This window comes from Scyliorhinus canicula, chromosome 13, assembly GCF_902713615.1.
Source record: "Scyliorhinus canicula chromosome 13, sScyCan1.1, whole genome shotgun sequence".
Classification (NCBI taxonomy): domain Eukaryota; kingdom Metazoa; phylum Chordata; class Chondrichthyes; order Carcharhiniformes; family Scyliorhinidae; genus Scyliorhinus; species Scyliorhinus canicula.
Genome location: NC_052158.1, coordinates 148,026,967 through 148,039,869, shown reverse-complemented (window position 1 = coordinate 148,039,869; position 12,903 = coordinate 148,026,967). Strand labels below are relative to the sequence as shown.

Genomic DNA, 12,903 nt, shown 5'->3' with positions numbered 1-12,903 from the left:
TGACGGGAGTCAGATCGTGTTTTAAAGCGGTGCTGGTAGATCTCTATTTTTCAAAGAGCACCTCTGTAAAGCAAATATTCCTGAGTGTCAATGGTTAAATAGTGGATTGAGAGCAGAGATGTTTTTTCTTGTTGTTTGAGTGGGAATAAGGATAGCAGTTTAAGGGTATTGTATTCACTGTATTGAGTAGCATTGTTTAAGGGGTAATTGTAAGTCATTCTCTGGTATGATGCTAAAGATATTTTAATACCGTGTTGGTAATAACATTTGTTTAATACATTATATCTTTTTTCTTTCTGGAAAGTGCAGTACCGTAGCACAGTGGGTAGCACTGTTGCTTCACAGATCCAAGGACCTGGGTTCGATTCCCAGCTTGGGTCACTGTCTGTGCGGAGTCTGCATATTCTCCCCGTGTCTGTGTGGGTTCCCTCTGGGTGCTCCGGTTTCCTCCCACCAGTCCCAAAAGACGTGCTGTTAGGTGAATTGGACATTCTGAAGTCTCCCTCTGTGTACCCGAACAGGCGCCGGAATGTGGCGACTAGGGGCTTTTCACAGTAACCTCATTGCAGTGTTAATGTAAGCCTACATGTGACAATAAAGATCATTATTATAATCACTCCTGGAGCGAGGTGTCCTTTTCTCACAGTCCTACAAATGTAAATAAAATATTGTGGTTTCTGTCCAGTCCTAGCCACTGTTGGGGTATGTTCTGGAATCGTAATACAAGAGCATAATGCAAGACGATACCTGAAGCTCTCAGCGCCATCTAATGATGCAAACACTGATGGAACTAAGGTGGGGATATGCCTAGAGATCTCATCCTAAAGTGTATATGCCACCAACATTGAGGAGACACAAATGCCACTGGACAGTCAATGCTGATGAGCTTCCCTCACTCAGTTGGTGTTCCTTGGGGAAGAAATGTTAGAAATGCATAAATCACACACTTCAAAGAAAGATTGAAACACATCTCTCTGACATCACAAAAGGATGCAGAGTGTTTGACGAGTGGGCGGCACGGTAGCACAGTGGCTAGCACTGTTGCTTCACAGCTCCAGGGCCCCAGGTTTGATCCCCGGCTTGGGTCACTGTCAGTGCGGAGTCTGCCGCTCTCCCCGTGTCTACGTGGGTTTTCCTCCGGGTGCTCCAGTTTCCTCCCACAAGTCCTGAAAGGCATTCTCCGCTGGCGGGGTGCTCCGTTTTGCCGGCAGCCCGGGGGATTCCCGACAGCATTGACCAGCCAGCAAAACGGAGCATCCCGCCAGCGTGCTGAACCAGAAATCTGGCACGGCGGGGTGGAGAATCGCGCCCATGCTGTTGGGTAAGTTGGACATTCTAAATTCTCCCTCTGTGAACCTGAACAGGCGCCGGAATGTGGCGACTCGGGGCTTTTCACAGTAACTTCATTGCAGTGTTATTGTAAGCCTACTTGTGTCAATAATAAAGATTATTATTATTATTAGCTGAATGTTAATCTCACAGTGAGACATTACCACTGAGTGGGAGGAAATTGGAGAATTCCAATGTACAAATTTGAAACACCTTCAATTCACCAAAGTCGCATAGCCAGCAAATGTATTCACAAAAGTGCAATCTCTTTTGATAGCACGTCCGTCACCCAATGATGACATCAAAATTCTTAACTTTCCTAAACCAGTCTCCTGGGTACAGCCCCAGCATCCAGAATAGGAGGCAGCATGTTGACGTCTACATCCTGATGTCTGGCATGACCTTGGCGGATGTCCCCTGGTGACATGAGGCCTGGAGGGACCCGGCCTGATAAGGGTGTCCTGCTCTGGGACAGACGTGCCCTCAGCAGCCTGAGCAACTGGAGTGCATGGGGTCACAAACAGAGGTGAGTGTGAGGGGCTGTAAACACTTTGAATGTGCTGAGATAGGCCCCAGAGCTATCTGGCTGATGCTTCCTGTGGGTGCCAGCGAGCAACCACCATAACTCCTGCCGGATTAGTGCACCTGGAAAGAGGGAAAGATACTTATTCCCCATGATGCCTACATCTTGCTGGTGCCCCCTAGAGTGTGTGGTAGTGAAGTGCAGGGCCGAGCTGAAATCCGGCAAGATCTGCTAGATAAAGGTCTCCATGGTGGTCACCGACCTCCCAATGGTGACCTTGAGGCATTCGCATGTCAGTGTTACAACATCTGACAGAACGTGAATGGATTCCTCCATCGTTCCCTCTCATCTGCTGAATGACTGCTGAATCTCTGGCTGATGCTCCGTCGCCTGTTGCATCTCCAGCATTGGGTTAGAGGGTGCCTCCAGAGGCTCATCATCTAACTTGGCCTGACCGACTGTCTGGACTCTAGCAGCACTCCGAGTGTCCGAGACCTGGGCTGTCCCTGCCACTGACTGCTGCGGGGATGTGCCGGTGTGGCGTTCTCCAGAAAGTGAACCCAGGTCTAATCTGGAGCTGTGTCCCAGTGAGGTTTGTGTCTGCACTGGTGGAGGGTGCAGGTGAACACTGACGGTTCTTCCTGAGCCACCTACCTGGGCGAGGATTGTCGGGCCCAATCAAATAGACATGTTGTGATGGACAGCACTTTCCAGAATTCTCGAGTCTATTTTGCAATCTATCTGATGAACATTTCAGCTGCCATACGGTTAGCTTGCCTTAAGTCCTTGCCATGATCAGAGATTGATATTGGAGGGAGCTGAAGTTACCCTGCCGGCTCGGATGAGATCATTCATCTTCTTCCTGCGCTGGATGGTATTTTGGGCACGGTTACCAGCCGCACTGAACTGCTCTGTGAGGTTGGTATGCTTCCTGGTTGGTACCATCCCTGGGATACAGGACTATGACTGTGCACCCACACCCCTCAAATCAAATCCTCGACGGCCTGGTGGGCGAACCCGGCACCTTCTCCCTGAGACGGAAAGCCATGTTCCCCTGGTTACCAGGCATCCGTGATTGTCTCCAGAAGACAGACTGGCTGGAAAGAGTGAGATGTCTGGTACTTAAATATGGCGCCTTGGCCCCATACGCATCTGCCCATAACGAATGAGCTCTGAAGCAGGGGGTCAGGTGCGTGTTCCTGCCATTCCAGCCAGCAGAGTTGGAGCTACCGTCACTGCACTTAGCCTCAGGGATGGCGAATTTCATCCAATGTTTCTGGTGAGGCCTGTCGTCAGGTCTGGCAAGATCAAGCTGCAGGAGCTCCTGTCACAGGATCCCACAGAGAGCCCAGGAGTTGAAGCAAGCTAACGACATGACAGATAAAATGTTTAGTAGACAGGTTCCAAAATAGATTCCAAAATTCTGGAATATCCTAAGTACCACAACGTAACTGTCTCATCAGGCCCTATATTCCTTGAGGTATTCTGAAGCAGACCTGTCCCAACTAATGAAACCTTAAAAAACAGTACACAGCGAGACTCTGGGTGCTAATGGAAAATGAACGATAGTGAGCTGCCAGCATGTTTGACATCTCTTTCAATATCTTATTCCCATTAACTTTAATCAGCTTGCACGGAATTGTGCAGAAGTCTCCTTGTATGGCGAGAAGTTAAACAAGCTTACATTATTCCATAGCAACGTCTGATATAGATTAGTATGAAGTAAGTGATAAGGTGTGCGTGGAGATTATGCAACGAGAGGATAAAAGGTCATGCCATTTGGAAATATCAGGAGGATGTATAAATTCTAATCGGAGGGGATGCAGCTTAACAGTTGGAAAGCTTTGTAAACGTGGACGTGCTCACGGCAGAGAATGGGATTTGTGAATTAGACATCACACTGAGAACTGGACTTATGTTGCATTTGGAAGTTTAAGCAGGCCATAGAAGGCTGAGAACATCATTGGTAAAAGCAAAGGTATGAATTCAAAATGTGTGGCTTTGTTGATATTGTTTCTTTCATCCTCCTCAATCAGAAACGAACTAAATGTTGCTGTGAAATTTAGTGTGTTCGCTTTTTCATTCCTCTCACCCGTCTCCTGACCTCTTTGAAGCTCAATGTAACCTGTGGACATATTGAGAAAGCAAGTTAGGATGAGTGTAACGGGGTTGTGTTAACAGCTCTCATTGTGCTTGAAGGGCTTTGGTGAAAAGACATGTGAGTCCCTCAGATTAAACTATTTTGAACAGAATAGAATCACATAATCCTTCCCAATGGGCCATTCAGCAGCAACTCAGGTTGATAAAGGTCGGCGGCTAATCAAGATCATATTTTAAAGCAGGCACCCATAAATCACATGAGTTGAGCAAAATACATATTCTTGTTAGCAAATGGATATTGTTGCACTGTCATTTTTTTATCTTTATATTCATCGGCTGAATCTCTTGAGATGTTCTTTTCGCTTTCTGTAATTTGTTTAAGATTATATCGCCTTATAGGGTAACGCCACCTACAATGGTCTGGCAAACCCCCAACCCGTGAAATAAAGCTGAAAAAATAAGTACCGTTGACTGAATTAAGTCTGAAAAAAAGGGTCATTTGAATATACGATAGCACAGCAGTGATATTGAATTAGCGGATAGGAATGCTGTGGCCATTTTGGAGACATGGCTAGAGCAGGGACAGGAATGGTTGTTGCAGGTACCGGGATTTAGATATTTCAGTGAGCTCAGGGAAGATGGTAAAAGAGGGGGAGGGGTGGCATTGTTAGTCAAGGACAGTATTACAGTAGTGGACAGGACGTTTGATGAGGACTCGTCTACTCAGCGCCGGCCCTACGGTTGCTGGCGCCCCGGGCAAGCTGAACTTCAGCGCCCTTCGGGGAGGGGGGGGGGGCGAGGGGGGGAGGCGGGGCCGATGGGGGGAGGTGATGGGGGCGGGGCCGATGGGGGGGGCGATGGGGACAGAGGGGGGGCCGAGGAGGGGGGGGCGTGGCCGAGGCGGGGGGCGGGGCCGAGGCGGGGGCGGGGCCGAGGCGGGGGGGCCGAAGCGGGGGGCGGGGCCAAGGGGGGGCGGGGCTGGGGGTACAGAGGGGGGGGCGGCCAGAGGGGGGGGGGGGGGGCCGGGGGGGGGGGGCGGGAGGGGGCCGCCCTGGGGGAGGGCGGCCACCGCGCATGCGCTGGTTGGCACCGGCCCAACTGCGCATGCGCGGGACCTGAGTCTCTGGCGCCCCCTAGCACATGGCGCCCCGGGCGACTGCCCGAGTTGCCGGTACCTTGGGCCGGCCCTGCGTCTACTGAGGTAGTATGGGCTGAGGTTAGAAACAGGAAAGGAGAGGTCACCCTGTTAGGAGTTTTCTATAAGCCGCCGAAAAGTTCCAGAGATGTAGAAGAAGGGATTGCAACGACGATTCTCGATAGGAGTGAAAGTAACAGGCTAGTTGTTATGGGGGACTTTAACTTTCCAAATATTGACCGGAAACGCTATAGTTCGAGTACTTTAGATGGGTCCATTTTTGTCCAATGTGGGCAGGAGGGTTCCCTGACACAGTATGTAGATAGGCCAACGAGAGGCGAGGCCGTATTGGATTTGGTACTGGGTAATGAGCCAGGACAGGTGTTAGATTTGGAGGTAGGTGAGCACTTTGGTGATAGTGACCACAATTCGATTACGTTTACTTTAGCGATGGAAAGGGATAGGTATACACCACAGGGCAAGAGTTATAGATAGGGGAAAGGCAATTATGATGCAATGAGGCAAGACTTAGGATGCATCAGATGGGGGCAGGGAACTGCAGGGGATGGGCACAATTGAAATGTGGAGCTTGTTCAAGGAACAGCTACTGCGTGTCCTTGATAAGTATGTACCTGTCAGGCAGGGAGGAAGTGGTCGAGCGAGGGAACCGAGGTTTACTAAAGTAGTTGAATCACTTGTCAAGAGGAAGAAGGAGGCTTATGTAAAGATGAGATGTTAGGGCGCTCGAGAGTTACAAGTTAGCAAGGAAGGACCTAAAGAGAGAGCTAAGAAGAGCCAAGAGGTGACATGAGAAGTCTTTGGCAGGTAGGATCAAGGATAACCCTAAAGCTTTCTATCAGTATGTCAGGAATAAAAGAATGACTAGAGTACGAGTAGGGCCAGTCAAGGACAGTAGTGGGAAGTTGTGCGTGGAGTCCGAGGAGATAGAAGAGGTGCTAAATGAATATTTTTCATCAGTAGTCGCACAGGAAAAAGACAATGTTGTCATTTTTATAAATGACCTAGAGGAGGGTGTAGAAGGATAGGTGAGTAAATTTGCAGATGACACTAAAGTTGGTGGAGTTGTGGACAGTGCGGAAGGATGTTACAAGTTACAGAGGGACATAGATAAGCTGCAGAGCTGGGCTGCGAGGTGGCAAATGGAGTTTAATGCAGAAAAGTGTGAGGTGATTCATTTTGGAAGGAATAACAGGAAGATAGAGTACTGGGCTAATGGTAAGTGTGGATGAGCAGAGAGATCTCGTTGTCCATGTACATAGATCGGAGACGTGAGGTCATGTTGCAGTAGTACAAAACTCTGGTGCGGCCGCATTTGGAGTATTGCGTGCAATTCTGGTTGCCGCATTATAGGAAGGATGTGGAAGCATTGGAAAGGGTGCAGAGGAGATTTACCAGGGTGGTGCCTAGTATGGAGGGAAGATCTTATGAGGGAAGGCTGAGGGACTTGAGGCTGTTTTCGTTATAGAAAAGAAGATTAAGAGGTGACACTTGAGGCATACAAGATGATCAGAGGATTAGATAAGGTGGACAGTGAGAGCCTTTTTCCTCGGATGGTAATGTCTAGCACGAGGGGACATAGCTTTAAATTGAGGGGAGATAGATATAGGACAGATGTCAGAGGTAGGTTCTTTACTCAGAGAGTAGTAAAGGCGTGGAATTTCCTGTCTGCAACAGTAGTGGACTCGCCAACATTAAGGGCATTTAAATGGTCATTGGATAGACATATGGATGATAAGGGAATAATGTAGATGGGCTTCAGAGTAGTTTCACAGGTCGGCGCAACATCGAGGGCCGAAGGGCCTGTACTGCGCTGTAATGTTCTATAAATTCTATAAATCTATAAACGCAGGAATGGGGCAGGCCATTCAGCCCTCGGAGTCTGTTCCACAATTCCTTTAGATCATCCGTATCTTAACTCCATCTACCCACCTTCCTTCTGAAACGCTTAGTGGTCTTGTCTCACAGAAATTTATCAATCCTAGTATTGTAGTCAATGAGGAGTCCCAAAAAGGAGATTCAAAAGTAGTTTATTTCCTCCTCACAGTTAGGAAATGCTGCAACTAAGCAACTGCCCAAGTCCCAGCCGGGACCATTCTGAGATTCCGGGAGGCCCTTCTTGGGCCGGCTTTTATATCACGGAATTAACGAGCCAGCTGTTGGGCATCCACCTCTCAGCAGGGGGAGCTCTTACTCCACAACACCAGGGGGAGATAAATCGGATTGCCCCCTTGAGTCTTGTGGAGGTTGTGATATCTAGGTTTGAAATTTACAATCAAATCCCAGATTTGGCAGCATTTTGGAGTAAGATTTTCACCATTTCCTGGTTGCACCTCTGAACAGCCTAACTTTAATTTTAAAATTAGGCCTCATTGTTCTGCATTACTCGCCCAGATAAGTGGAGCTCCCCAGTGCAGGGTGCCATCTCTCGACCATCTGACACAACCTCAGGACCCCCCTACACCCCAACTCACCTGCTGGGTGGACCTTGGCCCCCTCCATCCCACCGTTCCCCGGTAGGGCAAAATGCCACCTGGGGACCTTGATTAAAACAAGGCCCCATCTGACCACTTGAATGGATGGACAAGATCCCAGGGCATTGTTTTGAATAAGAGCAGGGGAGTTATTACTAGTGCCCTGGCCAATATTTATCCCCAAACAACATGACAAAAACTGGTTTACTAGTCATTGTCACGCTGCTGTTTGTGGAAGTTTATTGAATATAAATTAGCTGCTGTGTTTCCTGCATTTCAACAGTGACGTGCCCGTCAAACGGACTTAATTGGTTCAAGGGGATTGTGAAAGCACCATCAAAGCTAGCCTTTTTTTTAACTTCTTAATCCCATGATCTACATTTGAAGAAGTGCAAGCCTAGACCATGGAAACAGCCCTTAAAGTAGTTGAAAGCATCAGAATGAATTTGTAAAGAGGCTTCTTTAAAAATGTTATTGATTTATAGAATCAGACGGCAGAACTTTGCAGTTCCTTGCCAGTGGGTATGAATGTGTATGCATGGGGAGGGGGGAATGAATGAAAAAATGAATGAAAATCGCTTATTGTCACGAGTAGGCTTCAAATTAAGTTACTGTGAAAAGCCCCTAGTCGCCATATTCCGCCGCCTGTTCGGGGAGGCTGTTACGGGAATTGAACCGTGCTGCTGGCTTGCCTTGGTCTGCTTTCAAAGCCAGCGATTTAGCCTAGTGAGCTACCCCCAGGCAGGGGACCATGTAACGGGTGCAGCATGTGTCCTCACTGCCACTTACCTGCACACCACTCCCCCTCCCTGTCTCCAGTTTTATGGGATTGGTGGAGGTGTTGTGAGGTCCACTCGTCCTTGGCCCTGTTGAGGAACTTAAGTAGCAAGTACCTCATCCTGCCCCTGTCGCTATTTTACCGGTGCCAGGGGGAGGCCCAGACCAAATTTTAGGTTCTCATGCTGATGTTGGGCAAGGGTGGGAGTACTTCCTTTCGGGGTCCCCTCTTTCCATCAGAGGCACACCCCGTCACGGTCATAGCCCCCTTTAATCCTCATTCTCCAGCCTCTCAATACTTAGCCTCCCAAAGCCCTTACTCCTTGCTGCTGCCTGCCAGCCCTGATGCCCCCCTCCCCCACCCCCAATTACCTTAAATCCGGCTTCCAGTCACTCTTTACTGGCTGAAGTCCCAGTCCCAGCAGTGGGCACCACTCAAACCTGGTACAACTGGCACTACAAAGTGGTCATCAACCTGACTGGTGTGTTGGGTGTGGGTGGGTGCAGCTCTCTAAGGTGGGACACTGTCCAGGGATAAGAGCGAACATCACGCCGTTCGCCAATTACGGCCCTGCCACATGTTAAATGGCTACGGTGCAGCCAGATTGAGAAGAAGGGTGGAAAAATCCACCATCCAATTAATCCCACCCATAGAATCATAGAATTGTTCGAGCCTAGAATGAGACCAGTCGCCCATCAAGTTCCGGCTCAGTTCCCGACTTGCCCTCTCTTTTTCACTAACCCTGCAATACTTATTTTTCTGGTGTGGATTCCATAGTTATATAAGCTGCAAGAATCTGTCATCATTCAAGGCAATACGTTAAAGAATATAACCATTCAAAGCATGGAAACCTTTCTGTCACCTTTGGTGCTTTCGCCAAGTACTTTACATCCCTGCCCTCTGGTTCCCAACCTTTCTGCCAATGGGAACACTTCCTCCCTGTCTATTCTGTCCAACTCCCTCATGATTTTGAACACCTCTATCAATCTTCTCTGAACCTTCTCGTCGCAAAGGAGAAGAGCGTTAGCTTCTCCAATTTATCCACATAACTGAGGTCTCACATTCCGGGAAATCCGCTCCGCAGTCTCTCCAATTCCTTCATTTTCTCCCTGGATTCCCAGAATTGAACAGAATGCTCCAGTTGTCCAAACAATTGTGTTGATTTTTTTTATAAAACAGTGGTCTGATTACCATTCCTTCAGGCACCATGTACTGTTTCGCTCTGCAACTTGAGGCAAAGGAACTGATCTGCAGAATAGTACAGCAGCACCTCTCTCCACTTCAGGGCCCAGAGAGCACGGGGCCTTGGTGTCACTGCACAGGGACAGCTCCTAGACAACAGCACATAAGGGTTACAGACAGAGCTCTCATGCATTTAATCTTTTCTCTAGATTTCTCTTCGCTTACTGTATCGTTCAGACGCACTCTGAAGACTGAACTCAAACACAACGGGACTGAAACAGGAGCTGGTCAATAGTGATGCTGGAGTAACCTGCTTGATCCTTCTGGAATCTGTTCTGGTCCGGTGAGTAATCCTTTGCTGCAGTTTCTGATTTGCTGATTTTACGTTTAAAGTACTAGAGGGGTGGAAAATAAACAAATGAACGATAATTCTGTTGGAAGCCAGCAGCACGATTTCGCCACATGTTTACACTTCACGCCCGGTTGTCTGCGCTGACCAGGGCGGGCATCCTCTGGAGGGTTGAGACCTGGAGGGCCCTGGCCTGCCTTTGGGGTGATGCTGTGAGGCAGTACCACCCCCCTCGGCCTGTAGGGCTTGAGCTGCAATGGAGCCAGGAAGAGAAGGGATTTGAATGGGCTGGACACTCCTGGAGTCACCTGGGTGGTTGGCCCCCGGCTGTACTCCAGCTTCTTCTCGTCGCTGTGTGTGCCCAAGAGCCGTGGCTTCCTCCTGGGAATAAAGGGGCAGATGGAGTGAGGTCAAGAAGCCCTGCCATCCTCTGGCATTGGCACTTATAGATGCCCAGAAGTATGGAGTGCGTGTCCCGCACCATGGGGTCCGTGTCCTGCACCATGGAGTGTATGTCCTGTAGCATGGAGTGCATGTTCCGCACCATGGAGTGCATGTCCTACACCATGGAGTGCATGTCCTACACCATGGAGTGCATGTCCTGCAGCAGAGTGCATGTCCTGCACCATGGAGTGCATGTCCTACACCATGGAGTGCATGTCCTGCAGCAGAGTGCATGTCCTGCACCATGGAGTGCATGTCCTGCACCATGGAGTGCATGTCCTACACCATGGAGTGCATGTCCTGTAGCAGAGTGCATGTCCTGCACCATGGAGTGCATGTCCTGCACCATGGAGTGCATGTCCTGCACCATGGAGTGCATGACCTGTACCATGGAGTGCATGTCCTGCACCATGGAGTGCATGTCCTGCAGCAGAGTGCATGTCCTGCACCATGGAGTGCATGTCCTACACCATGGAGTGCATGTCCTACACCATGGAGTGCATGTCCTGCAGCAGAGTGCATGTCCTACACCATGGAGTGCATGTCCTGCAGCAGAGTGCATGTCCTGCACCATGGAGTGCATGTCCTACACCATGGAGTGCATGTCCTACACCATGGAGTGCATGTCCTGCACCATGGAGTGCATGTCCTACACCATGGAGTGCATGTCCTACACCATGGAGTGCATGTCCTACACCATGGAGTGCATGTCCTGCAGCAGAGTGCATGTCCTACACCATGGAGTGCATGTCCTGCAGCAGAGTGCATGTCCTGCACCATGGAGTGCATGTCCTACACCATGGAGTGCATGTCCTGCACGATGGAGTGCATGTCCTACACCATGGAGTGCATGTTCCGCACCATGGAGTGCATGTCGTGCACGATGGAGTGCATGTCCTGCACCATGGAGTGCATGTCCTGCACCATGGAGTGCATGTCCTGCACGATGGAGTGCATGTCCTACACCATGGAGTGCATGTTCCGCACCATGGAGTGCATGTCGTGCACCATGGAGTGCATGTCCTACACCATGGAGTGCATGTCCTGCACCATGGAGTGCATGTCCTGCAGCAGAGTGCATGTCCTGCACCATGGAGTGCATTTCCTGCACCATGGAGTGCATGTCCTGCAGCAGAGTGCATGTCCTACACCATGGAGTGCATGTCCTGCAGCAGAGTGCATGTCCTGCACCATGGAGTGCATGTTCCGCACCATGGAGTGCATGTCCTACACCATGGAGTGCATGTCCTGCACCATGGAGTGCATGTCCTGCACCATGGAGTGCATTTCCTGCAGCAGAGTGCATGTCCTACACCATGGAGTGCATGTTCCGCACCATGGAGTGCATGTCCTGCACCATGGAGTGCATGTCCTGCACCATGGAGTGCATGTTCTGCAGCAGAGTGCATGTCCTACACCATGGAGTGCATGTCCTGCAGCAGAATGCATGTCCTGCACCATGGAGTGCATGTCCTGCACCATGGAGTGCATGTTCCGCACCATGGAGTGCTTGTCCTGCACCATGGAGTGCATGTCCTACGCCATGGAGTGCATGTTCCGCACCATGGAGTGCATGTCCTACACCATGGAGTGCATGTCCTACGCCATGGAGTGCATGTCCTGCAGCAGAGTGCATGTCCTGCACCATGGAGTGCATGTCCTGCAGCAGAGTGCATGTCCTGCACCATGGAGTGCATGTCCTGCAGCAGAGTGCATGTCGTACACCATGGAGCACATGTCCTGCAGCAGAGTGCATGTCTTGCACCATGGAGTGCATGTCCTACACCATGGAGTGCATGTCCTGCAGCAGAGTGCATGTCCTGCACCATGGAGTGCATGTCCTGTACTATGGAGTGCATGTCCTGCAGCAGAGTGCATGTCCTACACCATGGAGTGCATGTCCTGCGCAGAGTGCATGTCCTGCACCATGGAGTGCATGTCCTACACCATGGAGTGCATGTCCTGCAGCAGAGTGCATGTCCTGCATCATGGTGTGCATGTCCTGCAGCAGAGTGCATGTCCTACACCATGGAGTGCATGTCCTGCAGCAGAGTGCATGTCCTGCACCATGGAGTGCATGTTCTGCGCAGAGTGCATGTCCTGCACCATGGAGTGCATGTCCTACACCATGGAGTGCATGTCCTGCAGCAGAGTGCATGTCCTGCATCATGGAGTGCATGTCCTGCAGCAGAGTGCATGTCCTACACCATGGAGTGCATGTCCTGCAGCAGAGTGCATGTCCTGCATCATGGAGTGTATGTCCTACATCATGGAGTGCATGTCCTACATCATGGAGTGCATGTCCTGCACCATGAAGTGCATGTCCTGCAGCAGAGTGCATGTCCTGTACCATGGAGTGCATGTCCTGCACCATGGAGTGCATGTCCTGCAGCAGAGTGCATGTCCTGCACCATGGAGTGCATGTCCTGCAGCAGAGTGCATGTCCTGCAGCAGAATGCATGTCCTACACCATGGAGTGCATGTCCTGCACCATGGAGTGCATGTCCTGCACCATGGAGTGCATGTCCTGCAGCAGAGTGCATGTCCTGCACCATGGAGTACATGTCCTGC

The 12,903-nt window shown here is 50.2% G+C and overlaps 1 protein-coding gene across 1 annotated transcript in view; it reads left to right on the top strand.

Moving 5' to 3' along the window:
* The window catches only part of LOC119975658 (succinate receptor 1-like), a 54,868-nt gene that overhangs the window by 16,850 nt on the left and 25,115 nt on the right, over positions 1-12,903 (top strand). The window contains exon 3 of the mRNA XM_038815440.1: positions 9,749-9,882. The gene's annotated coding sequence lies outside the window, so the exon portion shown is untranslated. The remainder of the gene's footprint in view (positions 1-9,748; positions 9,883-12,903) is intronic.